Below are 7,643 nucleotides of genomic sequence, written 5' to 3' on the forward strand. Positions count from 1 at the left end.
AAACAGAAGTCTAACAAACTTCTGAAGAAGTTCTGAATCTTTATCTCTGTTTCTCTTTCCACAGATGTTGCCCGACGTATTTAGTTTCTCTAATTTATCTGCTTTTGATTTTAACTTAATATCCATTCCAACTATCGGGATGGATCACACAGACCATAGATTCCACGACGTTTAACACTGTCAAAGCTGTCCTGATTGAATTGAAACAAACCTAACAGTTCTTCACTGTCCCTCAGTTCCACTGGGAGAGAGAACTAGCAAACCAGTTCAGTAGTGTGCTGCTGCAGTTGCTGCCAAGTGGGTAAGGTGATGGGCTTTAAATCCACTCCGGTTTTCTCATGCAGTTTCTCATCTGACTGTAATTGACAGCCGCGAGTAAACTGGAAGAGAGTGTGTCCTTTGCTTCGAATGATGAGAATCTGGAAAAAAATCACATTTCAGGGATGAACAAGCAGAACCTTTTAGAAGAGGTGAGACCCATTAACTTGTGCACCTGCATTACTGACTCCATTTGCAACTCTGCAAAACGAGATAAGAACAGTTAGGGGATTACGTGGAACTGGAGCAGACGTGGTGGGCCAAAGCACATTTCCTGTGCTAGTGATCACCATGACCATTTGTGGGGACCTCAGTTTGTGAAGTAAGAGTAAATTGTTTGCAAAATGTCCCTGAGCTATGAAGGGAATAAACTACTCTGTCCTGATCTGTCTGCCAGTCACGGCATCCATTGGGAAATTTCCATTGGTAATAACTGGAATCAGTGCACAGGATAATCAGGAAGATGACATCGTTGCGTCACATTACCCAGCCGTGTGCAAGCCCTTGTGTCTTACATTTCCTGGCTCTGCTTTCGAGATAACGATTGCCTGCATTACCTGTCTCTGTTTGTATCAAGCAGCTCATTGAGCACGGAGTTGGATGTTCAGAGGACGTTGGAAATGGGGCAGGGACAAAAACAGGAAGGTACGAGACTGAAAGTGCTTCGAGTTTGCGTGTGTCGGTTGTTTTTAGTGGTAAATGTCTGCTGAACGCTATCCTGTCAAATCACAGGAGTCGCAGGGAATGTTTGGGTGGAATTTGGAAATTTAAAGTTACACACGAGCAGTTTGTTGGACTATTTCCACTCAGTTTCCATTTCATACCCCAGCTCGCAGCAACAGTTCACATTTTCTGTTGAATTGGCTAGTCTCGCACGTGAAGCTTCCTTTTTCCAAAGAAACTTTCAGACTTGAAACACATAATGCTGACGGCTCAGTCACTGTCGGGGGTGTGCTGGTGTGTCTGTCTCTATGAGTGAACATGAAAATAATTTCCTCAACGGGGTTACAACGCAGTATGACCGTGTCAAATTTCAGTCCCGTTGTTGTGTCATTTAAGATCACAGAAAGAATATCATTGACATTTGAACTGGAAACATCAAAACACGTCAGCTTATGTGCCAAATGCTACAAACTGGGACAAGAATATATGGACGTCTGATGACCTGCGCTGCATGGTGGACGAATGATCCATTTCTTCTACACTTTTAAATATCGAGGACAGAGAAACTGATCTGACGAGAAAACCTTTTTTAAAATCTGACATAACCTTTTGTACTGTCCACTCTACTATCAATCCTGATGTCATCGACAAACTCACTGATCATGCTTTCTGTATTTTAATCTAAATCATTTGTATGAATGTAAAAAGGGAAGTGGGCTCAGCATTGATTCTTGTTGAACGCAGCTGGTAAAGGTCCTCCAGTCTGAAAATTACCCTCCACCACCGTTCCCAGCCAACGACCATTAAATTAATTTTTATTTCTTATCGGAAAGCGCACCTTGAATTCGATGTGATCTAACTTTAAAAATTAATCGTCCACGTGGAACCTTTTAAAAGGATTTATTAAAGTCCAGCTGAACAATGCCGACAACTTAGTCCTCATCAATATTATTGGTTCAGTCCTAAAAAAAACCAACCATGTTTGTGAGACACAAATTACCTCGCATGAAACCATACTGATTATCCCTATTCATTACTCGTCTCTCCAATGCTTATAAATCCTACTGTTCAGAATTGCTTCCAACAAATTTGCCCCGAGCTTCGCCAGCCTCACAGGTCTATGGTTTTCAGTTTTCTCCATTCATCCCTTCCTCAACAAAACCACCCCCAAATTATTTGGCACATCACTCGCAGTAATAGATGATGAAAATATTTCTAACAAGGGCCCAACAGTTTATTTCCCTGATTTCCCACAAAGCCCTGGGTTCATGAGATCAGATCCCAGAGAAATATCCGACTATATATTTTCCAAGTCCTCCGGAACTTCTTCATTTCAATGCGAATTATTTTCAAAACATCATTGTTTGTAGCCGCCATTTTGCTTTCCACGGTATAAACCAATGCGAAATGAACATTTAATATCTCTCCCATCTGCTCAGGTCCAAGACAGATGTGAGTTCCGACATCTTTCTGGAATCCTATTTGGTCACCAGCTCTGAATGTAATTATAAAATCTCTTTCGATTATCCTTAACTTTGTGCACTATGCGATCTAATATGCTCATTTTGCCTTCATGATTTCTTTGAAGAACGCTCCTCCACGCCTTATATTTTTCAAGAGATTGACTTGAGACCGCATGTTTACATGGGTACTGTGATTTTTTAAAAAATAAATAAGTTCTGAGACGGCAAGTCCTTCAACCCTGCGATCAAAGAAGTTCTAATAGAATCACGACAATGTGGGAACAGGCAATTCAGCCCAAGAAGAACCCATGAAATATGGGAAGATAATTTTACTCAAACTCACACCTCTACCCAATGCCTGTAACTCTGCATTTCCCATGGCCAAATGACGTCATATCTTTCCTGTGTTGAGGAATCGCAGACATTCCCGGAATGATTGCAAGCTGCAGACAGTTGCCCGAAGATGATATTGAACAAGTGTCGCTGAGGATGGAAGACAGCGGTGCTCACCACTGAGTCAGCCATTGTTAACCTCCTATCCACAACTCATAATATATCTTCCCTTAGACATGGGTCCAAACGCTACTCCCGATTATCCAAATGCATCTGACGAGAACGTCTTATCATGTCTGTTGCAAACCTCTGTGGTTGTTTTTTAACTCGCGTGAATGAATGCTGAAATTGCATTTACCCTCCTCACAGCCAACAGAACCTGCATGTTAAACATAAGACAAACCTCAACTTGATCTCTCAAGTGCCTTTAAACTGTAGGTCGCTGAAGCCTTTCCCCGTCAAAAAATGGTCGAGGGCTCTAATCATTCCATCACTTTATGACCTCTCTTTCAAACAGTGTTCGACCTGCAACATTTTTATACAAGCACGCAGCCCGTCCACGTCATTCTGCAGCCTATCCACCTCTTCAATGCAATCTGTCCTTCCACCTGTCATTGCGTATTCTGCAAATGGATTAACAATTCTGGAAAATTCCACTTCACCCAATTGTCTGCCGTCCGCCAGTCAACCAAAACTCAAGCCATGCCAGTACTTTGCCCCTAACACCAGAGACTCCACAAGTACTACGTAATCCCATCCTTACATTGACCTCTCCTACATTATTCAATCCAAAATTGATTTGTTTGACATTTATCTAAAATGTTAAAACTTTGCTTTCCGCCCTGAATGTCATGAACAACAAATCCATTCGCAGTTGAGATATGTTGTTGCTGATGTTAATATTGAGTCACAATTAATAAGAATGGATTGCTTTGAGGTATGTAGGGAAGAGGTGTTGGAAATTCTGGGAAGTGTGAAAATAGATAACTCCCCTGGGCCTAATGGCATTTATCCTAGGATTCTCTGTGAAGCAAGGGAGGAGATTGCAGAGCCATTGACCTTGATTTTTATGTCCTCGTTAACTGCAGGAATAATGCCAGAAGACTGCAGGAGAGAAAATGTGGTTACCTTGTTCAAGAAAGGGAGTAGGGATAACCCTAGTAACTATGGGCCGGTGAGTCTCACTTCTGTTGTGGGCAAAGTCTTAGAGAGAATTGTAAGGGATAAGATTTATGAACATCTGGATAGGAATAATGTGATCAAGGATATTCAGCGTGGTTTTGTGAAGGGCAGGTCGTGCCTCACACACCTTATTGAATTCTTTGAGAAGGTGACTAAGGAGGTGGACGAGGGTAAAGCGGTAGATGTGCTGGAAAAGGATTTTAGTAAGGCGTTTGATAAGGTTCCCCATGGTAGGCTATTGCAAAAAATACGGAGGTATGGCATTGAGGGTGAGTTGGACGTTTGGATTAGGAATTGGCTGGCTGGAAGAAAACAGAGGGTAGTAGTTGATGGTAAAGGTTCATCTTGTAGTGCAGTGACTAGCGGTGTTCCACAAGGATCTGTTTTGGGACCATTGCTGTTCGTCATTTTTATATATGACCTGGAGGAGAGGCTAGAAGGTTGGGTGTTCAAGTTTGCTTATGATACGAAAGTCGGTGGAGTTGTTGTCAGTGAGGAAGGATGTGGCAGGTCACAGCGTGATACAGATAAGTTGCAGAGCTGGGCAGAAAGGTGGCAAATGGAGTTCAATTTAGCTAAGTGTGAACTGATTCACTTTGGTAAGATTAACAAGAAGATGGGGTACTGGGCTAATGGTCGGATACTTGATAGTGTGGATGAGCAGAGGGATCTTGGTGCCCATGTACACAGATCTCTGAAAGTTGCCACCCAGGTAAATGGTCCTGTGAAGAAGGCATATGGTGTACTGGTAGAGGAATTGAGTTCCGGAGACTTGAGGTGAAGTTGCCGTTGTATAAGACTCTGGTGCGGCCGCATCTGGCGTATTGTCTGCAGTTTTGGTCGCCATACGAAAGGAAAGATGTGGAGGCACTGGAACGGGTGCACAGGAGGTTTACCAGGATGTTGCCTGGTATGGTAGGAAGATCGTATGAGGAAAGGCCGAGGCACTTGGGGCTGTTTTCATTGGAGAAAAGAAGGTTTAGGGGTGACTTGATAGAGGTGTATAAGACGATTAGGGGTTTAGATAGGGTTGAACGTGAGAACCATTTTCCACGTATGGAGTCAGCTATTAAGAGGGGGCATAGCTTTAAATTAAGGGGTGGTAGGTGTATGACAGATGTTAGGGGTAGATTCTTTACTCAGCGAGTCGTGAGTTCATGGAATGCCCTGCCAGTAGCAGTGGTGGACTCTCCCTCTTTATGTGATTTAAACGGGCATTGGATAGACATATGGAGGATAGTGGGCTAGTGTAGGTTAGGTGGGCTTGGATCGGCGCAACATTGACGGCCAAAGGGCCTGTACTGCGCTGTATTTTTCTATGTTCGATGAGAGAGTGATTTCCTTCCCCCACTGGATCTCTCTCCTGTCTCAGCAGGGTCGATGAGTGAGCAAACAATTTTTTCCAAGTGAAGCATGTAAATATGTTCTGCCCACTGCAAACTCGCTGGCGTACTGAGAGTTGAGATAATCGCCTGAACCTAGTCCCACAATGAAAACCATTGAAATGTCTCTCATTTTGTGAAAATATCGATGGAACATCAGTCCTGCAGAGACAGGGAGCACATACCTCACATTAGATATTTGATAGGTCTCTCCTCAATTTGAAGACGTTCACAATTAAGCGATCCCAAGGAACTTGTACAGTGATTCCCACAGTCTGAGCATTTAAAATGTATCTTCTTTGTGAACACATTGATGCCATGTCAGCACCAGGAACATTTGCAGCACTTCCCACTCTGGATGTTGAAAAGACCTGTTAATAATGTTGATGTCACTTCATGTCGCTCGGACATTTGCAGCACGTCCCACAGTTGTGGAATTGAAGATGTCTGTCTTCCGGGTGAGCACGTGGATTGGACGTCAGGTCCCCAGAAGTTTTAAAGTACTCTCATTCGTGTTAGCACATTTCCCATGCATTAACTGCATTAATATTTTCCAAAGACTGGAGCAATAAAGGGTTTCATATTAGTATGAGCATGGTGTTGGATAATCCAATCAACGGGCGTTTTAAAGCATTTTACGCAATCCAGACATTGAGATGATTCCTCCTCATTGTGATCGATCACGTGTCGCAGCAGGCCAGAGAAGGAGTGTATGCCTTCCCACACACAGAGCATGTTCCAGAGTATAATTGCTTTCATGGGGTTCAAGCTCAGATGGAGAAATTATTCCTCACATGTCTACAGTCTCTCCGAAGTATGACTGCAGTTGTAGTTTGTGAGCTCTGATGATAGCAGAATCCTTGTCCACACACACAACAAGTGAAAGATTCTCTCCCACTGTAATCAGAGCCTTTTCATCCCATGTTCAATCTCTGATCAAGTTCTATTTCGGATAAAATGCTCGATTTGATCAGATCATGGTGGAGAGATTTTTTTTAATCTTCCCCTTATAATATACTGCGAAATTGATTTTATACATTTTTTAAAAATCCAGAAAATGAGAAAGAGTCTCTCATAGACGCTGGAATCTGTCTGAAAATAGGGATTGAAGTTAAGGTATTTAGATACCAGCTGTTTGACCGGAATTCTGCCAGAATCATTCATACACACAACCTCCACTACTGAGAAAGAGAAGGTCAACAGGTGGATGTGAACACCATCAACGCCCTGTTCGCTCGAGGTCAAACACTGTCCGGACACTTGTCTTACATCCTGTCCGTTAGAGCAGACATTTCCTACAATTGAATCATGCAAAAGTGAGGCTGTGACTTCAATCCCCAACACAAATCCACTGCTTCGCCACTGAGAAGAAAGCGTGGTCTGAGAAAAGCACAGCAGGACAGCCAGCATCCGAGGAGCAGGAGAATCGACGTTTCAGGCAAGAGACCTTCATTTAGAACGAGGCTTGTGAGCCGAGGCGGTAGAGAGACAAATAGGAGGAAGCATGGTAGCTGAGAGTGTGATAGGTGGGTTGAGGTGGGGTAATGGTGATAGGTCGGAGAGCAGGGTGGAGCGGATCGGCGAGAAGGAAGATCGACAGATAGGAAACATCATGAGATTCGTGCCAACTTGGAACATTAGATCTGGGATAAGATGGATAAGTGTTCGGCCACAGGGCAGTGATGTCGTCTGGTGTGGGAGTTCCGGAGTTGTTCTCTGAAGCACTCTGCAATTAGGCACTCTGTCTCCCAAATGTAGAGGAGACTGCATTGGGACCAACGGATAGAGTAAATGTCATGTGCAGAAATGCAGGAAAATCTCTGATGGATGTGGAAGAATCCATTGAGTCTTTGCACGGAGTTAAAGGCGGAGGTGTTGGTGGATTTTGCAAATCCTGTCATGTAGTGGGAAGGTGCCTCGAGGGGAGGGTGGTTTGGTGCGTGGCGTGGACCTGACAAGGGAGTCACGGAGGGAATGATTTTCACAGAAAGCAGCTAGACGTGGCGAGGGAAGTTCATATCTGCTGGTGGCGCCTGTTTGCAAATGGCGGAAATGGCGAAGGATGATACGATATCAATGGAGTTTGGTGTGGTGAAAGGTGATGACTGGGGGATTCTGCCTTTTTCATAGATGGAGGGGTGGGTCTTGAGTGTGGAGTTGCTGGAAGTGGATGAGAAGAGCTGGGGCGCAGCATCGGCCACATTGGTGGAGAAATTGCCTCACCACTGACTCAGTCTTCTCCTTGACAATTGTCTGAGTGTGAACCAGTTACGTCATGACTATGGAGATATACTTCACCTCA

Source organism: Chiloscyllium punctatum, chromosome 28 (genome assembly GCF_047496795.1).
Source record: "Chiloscyllium punctatum isolate Juve2018m chromosome 28, sChiPun1.3, whole genome shotgun sequence".
NCBI lineage: Eukaryota > Metazoa > Chordata > Chondrichthyes > Orectolobiformes > Hemiscylliidae > Chiloscyllium > Chiloscyllium punctatum.